General features: G+C 45.8%; 2 protein-coding genes, 12 non-coding genes and 15 pseudogenes across 14 annotated transcripts in view; all 29 read left to right on the top strand.

Annotated features, from left to right (window-relative positions):
• The window catches only part of LOC140291438 (uncharacterized), an 873,052-nt gene that overhangs the window by 100,994 nt on the left and 759,929 nt on the right, over positions 1-12,129 (top strand). The gene's annotated exons all lie outside the window — the stretch shown is intronic.
• Positions 1-12,129, top strand: part of LOC140295136 (uncharacterized) — a 180,559-nt gene that overhangs the window by 32,624 nt on the left and 135,806 nt on the right. The window lies entirely within an intron of this gene.
• On the top strand, positions 1,654-1,772 carry LOC140299678 (5S ribosomal RNA; annotated as a pseudogene).
• LOC140315743 (5S ribosomal RNA) lies at positions 2,042-2,160 on the top strand (annotated as a pseudogene).
• LOC140301085 (5S ribosomal RNA) lies at positions 2,430-2,548 on the top strand (annotated as a pseudogene).
• On the top strand, positions 2,818-2,936 carry LOC140297376 (5S ribosomal RNA). Its single transcript, XR_011913116.1, has one exon. It is a non-coding gene; the product is annotated as a 5S ribosomal RNA (ribosomal RNA).
• Positions 3,206-3,324, top strand: LOC140299225 (5S ribosomal RNA; annotated as a pseudogene).
• LOC140317050 (5S ribosomal RNA) lies at positions 3,594-3,712 on the top strand (annotated as a pseudogene).
• On the top strand, positions 3,982-4,100 carry LOC140292052 (5S ribosomal RNA; annotated as a pseudogene).
• LOC140309751 (5S ribosomal RNA) lies at positions 4,370-4,488 on the top strand (annotated as a pseudogene).
• Positions 4,758-4,876, top strand: LOC140275134 (5S ribosomal RNA; annotated as a pseudogene).
• On the top strand, positions 5,146-5,264 carry LOC140299402 (5S ribosomal RNA; annotated as a pseudogene).
• LOC140296465 (5S ribosomal RNA) lies at positions 5,534-5,652 on the top strand (annotated as a pseudogene).
• LOC140289335 (5S ribosomal RNA) lies at positions 5,922-6,040 on the top strand (annotated as a pseudogene).
• On the top strand, positions 6,310-6,428 carry LOC140302741 (5S ribosomal RNA; annotated as a pseudogene).
• Positions 6,698-6,816, top strand: LOC140298299 (5S ribosomal RNA). The gene has a single exon (XR_011913959.1). It is a non-coding gene; the product is annotated as a 5S ribosomal RNA (ribosomal RNA).
• Positions 7,086-7,204, top strand: LOC140298647 (5S ribosomal RNA). Its single transcript, XR_011914273.1, has one exon. It is a non-coding gene; the product is annotated as a 5S ribosomal RNA (ribosomal RNA).
• Positions 7,474-7,592, top strand: LOC140278441 (5S ribosomal RNA). The gene has a single exon (XR_011909196.1). It is a non-coding gene; the product is annotated as a 5S ribosomal RNA (ribosomal RNA).
• Positions 7,862-7,980, top strand: LOC140289791 (5S ribosomal RNA). The gene has a single exon (XR_011912289.1). It is a non-coding gene; the product is annotated as a 5S ribosomal RNA (ribosomal RNA).
• Positions 8,250-8,368, top strand: LOC140298305 (5S ribosomal RNA). The gene has a single exon (XR_011913964.1). It is a non-coding gene; the product is annotated as a 5S ribosomal RNA (ribosomal RNA).
• Positions 8,638-8,756, top strand: LOC140297525 (5S ribosomal RNA). The gene has a single exon (XR_011913252.1). It is a non-coding gene; the product is annotated as a 5S ribosomal RNA (ribosomal RNA).
• LOC140309913 (5S ribosomal RNA) lies at positions 9,026-9,144 on the top strand (annotated as a pseudogene).
• On the top strand, positions 9,414-9,532 carry LOC140298508 (5S ribosomal RNA). The gene has a single exon (XR_011914149.1). It is a non-coding gene; the product is annotated as a 5S ribosomal RNA (ribosomal RNA).
• On the top strand, positions 9,802-9,920 carry LOC140293810 (5S ribosomal RNA). The gene has a single exon (XR_011912712.1). It is a non-coding gene; the product is annotated as a 5S ribosomal RNA (ribosomal RNA).
• Positions 10,190-10,308, top strand: LOC140285333 (5S ribosomal RNA; annotated as a pseudogene).
• On the top strand, positions 10,578-10,696 carry LOC140288499 (5S ribosomal RNA). The gene has a single exon (XR_011912166.1). It is a non-coding gene; the product is annotated as a 5S ribosomal RNA (ribosomal RNA).
• LOC140312035 (5S ribosomal RNA) lies at positions 10,966-11,084 on the top strand. The gene has a single exon (XR_011916942.1). It is a non-coding gene; the product is annotated as a 5S ribosomal RNA (ribosomal RNA).
• LOC140296419 (5S ribosomal RNA) lies at positions 11,354-11,472 on the top strand (annotated as a pseudogene).
• Positions 11,742-11,860, top strand: LOC140290072 (5S ribosomal RNA). Its single transcript, XR_011912317.1, has one exon. It is a non-coding gene; the product is annotated as a 5S ribosomal RNA (ribosomal RNA).

Here is a 12,129-nt window from a genome sequence, read left to right as displayed (position 1 = left end):
ATTGGGCATTTCTCAATCTGTATTAATGTTTGACAGCAAATAAGAAGGTGTTCCCTTTAAATCTGTCACAGCTTTACATTTAATATGATACACATATCACTCTGTGCAGGTTTACCTTTCAGATACAGATCATGCCACTTTTTCTGCCGAGGTGCTGGTCTGTTTCCTGCCTCAGAGGGCCAAACACCCGAGGCAGCAACTTTTCGCAGGCGGGATATCCACTCCTCCTCTCCCATGGCCCTGTGTTTTTTTTTTTTTGTTTGGAAGCCATCTGCCATTAACAGAGAAAGAATATCTATATCAAACAGCTAATATTTGTACATCACAGAAATATGACCAATGTGCACTATTTTTAACTTATTAAAATATATATATTCATGCACACACATAAGTTCTTACTTGCATACAATCACACAAACACACAGCTAATTATTAACTAATAGCAGTAGCCTACATATTACACATATTACAACAGAAGTGAATACTACATAGATTTCATTCATACCCTAGCTTGTTATCAGCTAATACTAGTAGCAGCAATGCATATTTAAGACTTTTGTGACAACAGAAGTTAATATGTCGTACTGATTAGCAGTACAATATAGAGCAGTACAATAGCATTAGCATGTTTGACAAAAAAATCGCCACGTAGAAAAAACGATATATTTACCTTCTGTAGTTAAAGTCACCTGAAGTCCTGCTGGGCTGAATTATGGAGAAGTGCCATCGTGATTGGCTATCAGCAAAAATGGAAATGGAGCAACGCGATTGGCTGTTGGGCTGAATTATGGAGAAGTGCCATCGTGATTGGCTATCAACAAAAATGGAAATGGAGCAACGCGATTGGCTGTTGGGCTGAATTATGGAGAAGTGCCATCGTGATTGGCTATCAGCAAAAATGGAAACGAGGCAACGTGATTGGCTGTTGGGCTGAATTATGGAGAAGTGCCATCGTGATTGGCTATCACCAAAGATGGACCAAAAATGGAAATGGGGCAACGCGATTGGAGGAGAATTATACAGACGCTTGGTCTCCCGCTACCGCTAGGGTGGTATGGCCGTAAGCGAGATAATCAGTCTGAAATTAGCTTTTTATAGATGCTGAAACAACATCTATTACTGTGTTCTGACTTCTAAAATATAATGTAACTGTTTAAAAATGAGCAATTTGTGATGATTTCATCTAACTAAGCAGCCTCGGTCTCTCTGTGTGACGCTGAACACAAAACTACACACAGGGAACAGAAGAGGTCGACAGAGTCTCACTTTCAGCTGCAGAGAACCAACACAAGAGAAGAACATGTGCAGGATCAACATCAGCCTCTCAAGCCAATTATGTGAAAAACTAGAAGAAACATATGGTTCCAGCAGCTATATAATAGATATTTGTCACGGTGACTTTTGCTTACAGCCAAACCACCCTGAACACGTCCGATCTTGGACACATGAGGAAATTGGTCATCTTCAGCTGCTGCTGCTTTGTTGGCAGACACGAAGTGATCTGAGAGTCTCAGTTTCAACTGCAGTTAATAATCACATCAGGGATGAAGATGTGCCCACTACATATCAGCCTTTCTCTGCAATTATCTGGTTACATAGAGTAACCGTATGATTCCAGTACCTATATAATGCACATTGTTCACAGATATTGTTGCTTACGGCCACACCACCCTGAATATGCCCAACCTCGTCTGATCTCGGAAGCCAAACAGGGTTGGGCCTGGTTAGTACTTGGATGGGAGACTGCTTGGGAATACCAGGTGCTGTAAGCTTTTTCTCTTCTCACTACCCCCTGCATATTTTTTGTTGCAACGTCTGATCACCCTGTGACACATGAGTAAGTTGGTCATCTTCAGCTGCTGCTGCTTTGTTGTTAGACACGAAGTGATCTGAGAGTCTCAGTTTCAACTGCAGGTAATAATCACATCAGGGATGAAGATGTGCCCACTACATATCAGCCTTTCTCGGCAATTATCTGGTTACATAGAGTAACCGTATGATTCCAGTACCTATATAATGCACATTGTTCACAGACATTGTTGCTTACGGCCACACCACCCAGAATATACCCGACCTCGTCTAATCCCGGAAGTCAAGCAGGGTTGGGCCTGGTTAGTACTTGGGTGGGAGACTGCTTGGGAATACCAGGTGCTGTAAGCTTTTTCTCTTCTCTCTACCACCTGCATGTCTTTTGTTGCAACGTCTGATCACCCTGTGACACATGAGGAAGTTGGTCATCTTCAGCTGCTGCTGCTTTGTTGGCAGACACGAAGTGATCTGAGAGTCTCAGTTTCAACTGCAGGTAATAATCACATCAGGGATGAAGATGTGCCCTCTACATATCAGCCTTTCTCGGCAATTATCTGGTTACAAAGAGTAACCGTATGATTCCAGTACCTATATAATGCACATTGGTGACAGCCACTGTTGCTTACGACCACACCACCCTGAATATGCCCGACCTCGTCTGATCTCGGAAGCCAAGCAGGATTGGGCCTGGTTAGTACTTCGATGGGAGACTGCTTGGGAATACCAGGTGCTGTAAGCTTTTTCTCTTCTCACTACCCCCTGCATGTTTTTTGTTGCAACGTCTGATCACCCTGTGACACATGAGTAAGTTGGTCATCTTCAGCTGCTGCTGCTTTGTTGGCAGACACGAAGTGATCTGAGAGTCTCAGTTTCCGCTGGAGAGAATAATCACGACAGGGAAGAAGATGTGCCCAATACGCATCAGCCTTTCTCGGCAATTATCTGGTTACATAGAGGAACTGTATGATTCCAGTACCTATATAATGCACATTTGTCACAGACATTGTTGCTTACGGCCACACCACCCTGAATATCCCCGACCTCGTCTGATCTCGGAAGCCAAGCAGCGTTGGGCCTGGTTAGTACTTGGATGGGAGACCGCTTGGGAATACCAGGTGCTGTAAGCTTTTTCTCTTCTCTCTACCACCTGCATGTCTTTTGTTGCAACATCTGATCACCCTGTGACACATGAGGAAGTTGGTCATCTTCAGCTGCTGCTGCTTTGTTGGCAGACACGAAGTGATCTGAGAGTCTCAGTTTCAATTGCAGGTAATAATCACATCAGGGATGAAGATGTGCCCACTACATATCAGCCTTTCTCGGCAATTATCTGGTTACATAGAGTAACCGTATGATTCCAGTACCTATATAATGCACATTTGTGACAGACATTGTTGCTTACAGCCACACCACCCTGAATATGCCCGACCTCGTCTGATCTCGGAAGCCAAGCAGGGTTGGGCCTGGTTAGTACTTGGATGGGAGACCGCTTGGGAATACCATGTGCAGTAAGCTTTTTCTCTTCTCTCTACCACCTGCATGTCTTTTGTTGCAACGTCTGATCACCCTTTGACACATGAGGAAGTTGGTCATCTTCAGCTGCTGCTGCTTTGTTGGCAGACACGAAGTGATCTGAGAGTCTCAGTTTCAATTGCAGGTAATAATCACATCAGGGATGAAGATGTGCCCACTACATATCAGCCTTTCTCGGCAATTATCTGGTTACATAGAGTAACCGTATGATTCCAGTACCTATATAATGCACATTTGTGACAGACATTGTTGCTTACGGCCACACCACCCTGAATATGCCCGACCTCGTCTGATCTTGGAAGCCAAGCAGCGTTGGGCCTGGTTAGTACTTGGATGGGAGACAGCTTGGGAATACCAGGTGCTGTAAGCTTTTTCTCTTCTCTCTACCACCTGCATGTCTTTTGTTGCAACGTCTGATCACCCTGTGACACATGAGGAAGTTGGTCATCTTCAGCTGCTGCTGCTATGTTGGCAGACACGAAGTGATCTGAGAGTCTCAGTTTCCGCTGGAGAGAATAATGACCACAGGGAAGAAGATGTGCCCAATACGCATCAGCCTTTCTCGGCAATTATCTGGTTACATAGAGGAACTGTATGATTCTAGTAGCTATATAATGCACATTTGTGACAGACATTGTTACTTACGGCCACACCACCCTGAATATGCCTGACCTAGTCTGATATTGGAAGCCAAGCAGGGTTGGGCCTGGTTAGTACTTGGATGGGAGACTGCTTGGGAATACCAGGTGCTGTAAGATTTTTCTCTTTTCTCTACCACCTGCATGTCTCTTGTTGCAACGTCTGATCACCCTGTGACACATGAGGAAGTTGGTCATCTTCAGCTGCTGCTGCTTTGTTGGCAGACACGAAGTGATCTGAGAGTCTCAGTTTCAACTGCAGTTAATAATCACATCAGGGATGAAGATGTGCCCACTACATATCAGCCTTTCTCGGCAATTATCTGGTTACAAAGAATAACCGTATGATTCGAGTACCTATATAATGCACATTGGTGACAGCCATTGTTGCTTACGGCCACACCACCCTGAATATGCCCAAACTCGTCTGATCTCGGAAGCCAAGCAGGGTTGGGCCTGGTTAGTACTTGGATGGGAGACCGCTTGGGAATACCATGTGCAGTAAGCTTTTTCTCTTCTCTCTAGCACCTGCATGTCTTTTGTTGCAACGTCTGATCACCCTGTGACACATGAGGAAGTTGGTCATTTTCAGCTGCTGCTGCTTTGTTGGCAGACACGAAGTGATCTGAGAGTCTCAGTTTCCGCTGGAGAGAATAATCACGACAGGGAAGAAGATGTGCCCAATACGCATAAGCCTTTCTCGGCAATTATCTGGTTACATAGAGGAACTGTATGATTCTAGTAGCTATATAATGCACATTTGTGACAGACATTGTTGCTTACGGCCACACCACCCTGAATATGCCCGACCTCGTCTGATCTCAGAAGCCAAGTAGGGTTGGGCCTGGTTAGTACTTGGATGTGAGACTGCTTGGGAATACCAGGTGCTGTAAGCTCTTTCTCTTCTCTCTACCACCTGCATGTCTTTTGTTGCAACGTCTGATCACCCTGTGACACATGAGGAAGTTGGTCATCTTCAGCTGCTGCTGCTTTGTTGGCAGACACGAAGTGATCTGAGAGTCTCAGTTTCCGCTGGAGAGAATAATCACGACAGGGAAGAAGATGTGCCCAATACGCATCGGCCTTTCTCGGCAATTATCTGGTTACATAGAGGAACTGTATGATTCCAGTTCCTATATAATGCCCATTTATGACAGACCTTGTTGCTTACGGCCACACCACCCTGAATATGCCTGACCTCGTCTGATCTCGGAAGCCAAGCAGTGTTGGGCCTGGTTAGTACTTGGATGGGAGACTACTTGGGAATACCAGGTGCTGTAAGCTTTTTCTCTTCTCTCTACCACCTGCATGTCTTTTGTTGCAACGTCTGATCACCCTGTGACACATGAGGAAGTTGGTCATCTTCAGCTGCTGCTGCTTTATTGGCAGACACGAAGTGATCTGAGAGTCTCAGTTTCAACTGCAGTTAATAATCACATCAGGGATGAAGATGTGCCCACTACATATCAGCCTTTCTCTGCAAATATCTGGTTACATAGAGTAACCGTATGATTCCAGTACCTATATATTGCACATTGTTCACAGATATTGTTGCTTACGGCCACACCACCCTGAATATACCCCACCTCGTCTCATCCCAGAAGCCAAGCAGGGTTGGGCCTGGTTAGTGCTTGGATGGGAGACCGCTTGGGAATACCAGGTGCTGTAAGCGTTTTCTCTTCTCACTACCCCCTTCGTGTTTTTTGTTGCAACGTCTGATCACCCTGTGACACATGAGTAAGTTGGTCATCTTCAGCTGCTGCTGCTATGTTGGCAGACACGAAGTGATCTGAGAGTCTCAGTTTCCGCTGGAGAGAATAATCACGACAGGGAAGAAGATGTGCCCAATACGCATCAGCCTTTCTCGGCAATTATCTGGTTACATAGAGGAACTGTATTATTCCAGTACCTATATAATGCACATTTGTGACAGACATTGTTGCTTATGGCCACACCACCCTGAATATGCCCGAGCTCGTCTGATCTTGTAAGCCAAGCAGCGTTGGGCCTGGTTAGTACGTGGATGGGAGACCGCTTGGGAATACCAGGTGCTGTAAGCTTTTTCTCTTCTCTCTACCACCTGCATGTCTTTTGTTGCAACGTCTGATCACCCTGTGACACATGAGGAAGTTGGTCATCTTCAGCTGCTGCTGCTTTGTTGGCAGACACGAAGTGACCTGAGAGTCTCAGTTTCAACTGCAGGTAATAATCACATCAGGGATGAAGATGTGCCCACTACATATCAGCCTTTCTCGGCAATTATCTGGTTACATAGAGTAACCGTATGATTCCAGTACCTATATAATGCACATTTGTGACAGACATTGTTGCTTACAGCCACACCACCCTGAATATGCCCGACCTCGTCTGATCTCGGAAGCCGAGCAGGGTTGGACCTGGTTAGTACTTGAATGGGAGACTGCTTGGGAATACCAGGTGCTGTAAGCTTTTTCTCTTCTCTCTACCACCTGCATGTCTTTTGTTGCAACGTCTGATCACCCTGTGACACATGAGGAAGTTGGTCATCTTCAGCTGCTGCTGCTTTGTTGGCAGACACGAAGTGATCTGAGAGTCTCAGTTTCAACTACAGGTAGTAATCACATCAAGGATGAAGATATGCCCACTACATATCAGCCTTTCTTGGCAATTATCTGGTTACATAGAGGAACTGTATGATTCCAGTACCGATATAATGCACCTTTGTCACAGACATTGTTGCCTACAGCCACACCACCCTGAACATGCCCGACCTCGTCTGATCTCGGAGGCCAAGCAGGGTTGGGCCTGGTTAGTACTTGGATGGGAGACCGCTTGGGAATACCAGGTGCTGTAAGCTTTTTCTCTTCTCTCTACCACGTGCATGTCTTTTGTTGCAACGTCTGATCACCCTGTGACACATGAGGAAGTTGGTCATCTTCAGCTGCTGCTGCTTTGTTGGCAGACACGAAGTGATCTGAGAGTCTCAGTTTCAACTGCAGGTAATAATCACATCAGGGATTAAGATGTGCCCACTACATATCATTCTTTCTCTGCAATTATCTGGTTACATAGAGTAACCATATGATTCCAGTACCTATATAATGCACATTTGTGACAGACATTGTTGCTTACAGCCACACCACCCTGAATATGCCCGACCTCGTCTGATCTCGGAAGCCAAGCAAGGTTGGGCCTGGTTAGTACTTGGATGGGAGACCGCTTGGGAATACCAAGTGCTGTAAGCTTTTTCTCTTCTCTCTACCACATGCATGTCTTTTGTTGCAACGTCTGATCACCCTGTGACACATGAGGAAGTTGGTCATCTTCAGCTGCTGCTGCTTTGTTGGCAGAAACGAAGTGATCTGAGAGTCTCAGTTTCAACTGCAGGTAATAATCACATCAGGGATTAAGATGTGCCCACTACATATCATTCTTTCTCTGCAATTATCTGGTTACATAGTGTAACCGTATGATTCCAGTACCTATATAATGCACATTGTTCACAGATATTGTTGCTTACGGCCACACCACCCTGAATATGCCCGACCTCGTCTGATCTCGGAAACCAAGCAGGGTTGGGCCTGATTAGTACTTGGATGGGAGACTGCTTGGGAATACCAGGTGCTGTAAGCTTTTTCTCTTCTCTCTACCACCTACATGTCTTTTGTTGCAACGTCTGATCACCCTGTGACACATGAGGAAGTTTGTCATCTTCAGCTGCTGCTGCTTTGTTGGCAGACACGAAGTGATCTGAGAGTCTCAGTTTCAACTGCAGGTAATAATCACATCAGGGATGAAGATGTGCCCACTACATATCAGCCTTTCTCGGCAATTATCTGGTTACATAGAGTAATCGTATGATACTAGTACCTATATAATGCACATTTGTGACAGACATTGTTGCTTACAGCCACACCACCCTGAATATGCCCGACCTCGTCTGATCTCGGAAGCCAAGCAGGGTTGGGCCTGGTTAGTACTTGGATGGGAGACCGCTTGGGAATACCAGGTGCTATAAGCTTTTTCTCTTCTCTCTACCACCTGCATGTCTTTTGTTGCAACGTCTGATCACCCTGTGACACATGAGGAAGTTTGTCATCTTCAGCTGCTGCTGCTTTGTTGGCAGACACGAAGTGATCTGAGAGTTTCAGTTTCCGCTGGAGAGAATAATCACCACAGGGAAGAAGATGTGCCCACTACATATCAGCCTTTCTCGGCAATTATCTGGTTACATAGAGGAACTGTATGATTCCAGTACCGATATAATGCACCTTTGTCACAGACATTGTTGCTTACGGCCACACCACCCTGAACATGCCCGACCTCGTCTGATCTCGGAGGCCAAGCAGGGTTGGGCCTGGTTAGTACTTGGATGGGAGACCGCTTGGGAATACCAGGTGCTATAAGCTTTTACTCTTCTCTCTACCACGTGCATGTCTTTTGTTGCAACGTCTGATCACCCTGTGACACATGAGGAAGTTGGTCATCTTCAGCTGCTGCTGCTTTGTTGGCAGACACGAAGTGATCTGAGAGTCTCAGTTTCAACTGCAGGTAATAATCACATCAGGGATGAAGATGTGCCCACTACATATCAGCCTTTCTCGGCAATTATCTGGTTACATAGAGTAACCGTATGATTCCAGTACATATATAATGCACATTTGTGACAGACATTGTTGCTTACAGCCACACCATCCTGAATATGCCCGACCTCGTCTGATCTCGGAAGCCAAGCAAGGTTGGGCCTGGTTAGTACTTGGATGGGAGACCGCTTGGGAATACCAGGTGCTGTAAGCTTTTTCTCTTCTCTCTACCACATGCATGTCTTTTGTTGCAACGTCTGATCACCCTGTGACACATGAGGAAGTTGGTCATCTTCAGCTGCTGCTGCTTTGTTGGCAGACACGAAGTGATCTGAGAGTCTCAGTTTCAACTGCAGGTAATAATCACATCAGTGATGAAGATGTGCCCACTACAAGTTAGCCTTTCTCGGCAATTATCTGGTTACATAGAGTAACCATATGATTCCAGTACCTATATAATGCACATTGTTCACAGATATTGTTGCTTACGGCCACACAACCCTGAATATACCCGACCTCGTCTGATCTCGGAAGCCAAACAGGGTTGGCCCTGATTAGTACTTGGATGGGAGACTTCTTGGGAATACCAGGTGCTGTAAGCTTTTCCTCTTCTCTCTACCACCTGCATGTCTTTTGTTGCAACGTCTGATCACCCTGTGACACATGAGGAAGTTGGTCATCTTCAGCTGCTGCTGCTTTGTTGGCAGACACGAAGTGATCTGAGAGTCTCAGTTTCAACTGCAGGTAGTAATCACATCAAGGATGAAGATATGCCCACTACATATCAGCCTTTCTTGGCAATTATCTGGTTACATAGAGTAACCGTATGATTCCAGTACCTATATAATGCACATTTGTGACAGACATTGTTGCTTACAGCCACACCACCCTCAATATGCCCGACCTCATCTGATCTCGGAAGCCAAGCAGGGTTGGGCCTGGTTAGTACTTGGATGGGAGACCACTTGGGAATACCAGGTGCTTTAAGCTTTTTCTCTTCTCTCTACCACATGCATGTCTTTTGTTGCAACGTCTGATCACCCTGTGACACATGAGGAAGTTGGTCATCTTCAGCTGCTGCTGCTTTGTTGGCAGACACGAAGTGACCTGAGAGTCTCAGTTTCAACTGCAGGTAATAATCACATCAGGGATGAAGATGTGCCCACTACAAGATAGCCTTTCTCGGCAATTATCTGGTTACATAGAGGAACTGTATGATTCCAGTGCCGATATAATGCACATTTGTAACAGACATTGTTGCTTACGGCCACACCACCCTGAACATGCCCGACCTAGTCTGATCTCGGAAGCCAAGCAGGGTTGGGCCTGGTTAGTACTTGGATGGGAGACCGCTTGGGAATACCAGGTGCTGTAAGCTTTTTCTCTTCTCTCTACCACGTGCATGTCTTTTGTTGCAACGTCTGAACACCCTGTGACACATGAGGAAGTTGGTCATCTTCAGCTGCTGCTGCTTTGTTGGCAGACACGAAGTGATCTGAGAGTCTCAGTTTCAACTGCAGGTCATAATCACATCAGGGATGAAGATGTGCCCACTACATATCATTCTTTCTCTGCAATTATCTGGTTACATAGAGTAACCGTATGATTCCAGTACCTATAAAATGCACATTGTTCACAGACATTGTTGCTTACGGCCACACCACCCTGAATATGCCCGACTTTGTCTGATCTCGGAAGCCAAGCAGGGTTGGGCCTGGTTTTTACTTGGATGGGAGACCGCTTGGGAATACCAGGTGCTATAAGCTCTTTCTCTTCTCTCGACCACCTGCATGTCTTTTGTTGCAACGTCTGATCACCCTGTGACCCAAGAGGAAGTTGGTCATCTTCAGCTGCTGCTGCTTTGTTGGCAGACACGAAGTGAACTGAGAGTCTCAGTTTCAACTGCAGGTAATAATCACATCAGGGATGAAGATGTGCCCACTACATATCAGCCTTTCTCGGCAATTATCTGGTTACATAGAGGAACTGTATGATTCCAGTACCGATATAATGCACCTTTGTCACAGACATTGTTGCTTACGGCCACACCACCCTGAACATGCCCGACCTCGTCTGATCTCGGAGGCCAAGCAGGGTTGGGCCTGGTTAGTACTTGGATGGGAGACCGCTTGGGAATACCAGGTGCTGTAAGCTTTTTCTCTTCTCTCTACCACGTGCATGTCTTTTGTTGCAACGTCTGATCACCCTGTGACACATGAGGAAGTTGGTCATCTTCAGCTGCTGCTGCTTTGTTGGCAGACACGAAGTGATCTGAGAGTCTCAGTTTCAACTGCAGGTAGTAATCACATCAGGGATTAAGGTGTGCCAAATACATATCATTCTTTCTCTGCAATTATCTGGTTACATAGAGTAACCATATGATTCCAGTACCTATATAATGCACATTGTTCACAGATATTGTTGCTTACGGCCACACCACCCTGAATATGCCCGACCTCGTCTGATCTCGGAAGCCAAGCAGGGTTGGGCCTGGTTAGTACTTGGATGGGAGACTGCTTGGGAATACCAGGTGCTGTAAGCTTTTTCTCTTCTCTCTACCACCTGCATGTCTTTTGTTGCAACGTCTGATCACCCTGTGACACATGAGGAAGTTGGTCATCTTCAGCTGCTGCTGCTTTGTTGGCAGACACGAAGTGATCTGAGAGTCTCAGTTTCAACTGCAGGTAATAATCACATCAGGGATGAAGATGTGCCCACTACATATCAGCCTTTCTCGGCAATTATATGGTTACATAGAGGAACCTTATGATTCCAGTACCTATATAATTCACATTGTTCACAGATATTGTTGCTTGCGGCCACACCACCCTGAACATACCCGACCTCATATGATCTAGGAAGCCAAGCAGGGTTGGGCCTGGTTAGTAGTTGGATGGGAGACCGCTTGGGTATACAAGGTGCTATAAACTTTTTCTCTTCTCTCTACCACCTGCATGTCTTTTGTTGCAACGTCTGATCACCCTGTGACACATGAGGAAGTTTGTCATCTTCAGCTGCTGCTGCTTTGTTGGCAGACACGAAGTGATCTGAGAGTTTCAGTTTCCGCTGGAGAGAATAATCACCACAGGGAAGAAGATGTGCCCACTACATATCAGCCTTTCTCGGCAATTATCTGGTTACATAGAGGAACTGTATGATTCCAGTACCGATATAATGCACATTTGTTACAGACATTGCTGCTTACGGCCACACCACCCTGAATATACCCGACCTCGTCTGATCTCGGAAGCCAAGCAGGGTTGGGCCTGGTTAGTACTTGGATGGGAGATCGCTTGGGAATACCAGGAGCTGTAAGCTTTTTCTCTTCTCTCTACCACATGCATGTCTTTTGTTGCAACGTCTGATCACCCTGTGACACATGAGGAAGTTGGTCATCTTCAGCTGCTGCTGCTTTGTTGGCAGACACAAAGTGATCTGAGAGTCTCAGTTTCAACTGCAGGTAATAATCACATCAGGGATGAAGATGTGCCCACTACATATCAGCCTTTCTCGGCAATTATCTGGTTACATAGAGGAACCGTATGATTCCAGTACCTATATAATGCACATTTGTGACAGACATTGTT

Source organism: Leuresthes tenuis, unplaced genomic scaffold (genome assembly GCF_036924035.1).
Source record: "Leuresthes tenuis unplaced genomic scaffold, fLeuTen1.0.hap1 SCAF_1, whole genome shotgun sequence".
Taxonomy (NCBI): Eukaryota; Metazoa; Chordata; class Actinopteri; order Atheriniformes; family Atherinopsidae; genus Leuresthes; species Leuresthes tenuis.
This window is presented reverse-complemented; position numbering and strand designations above follow the sequence as displayed.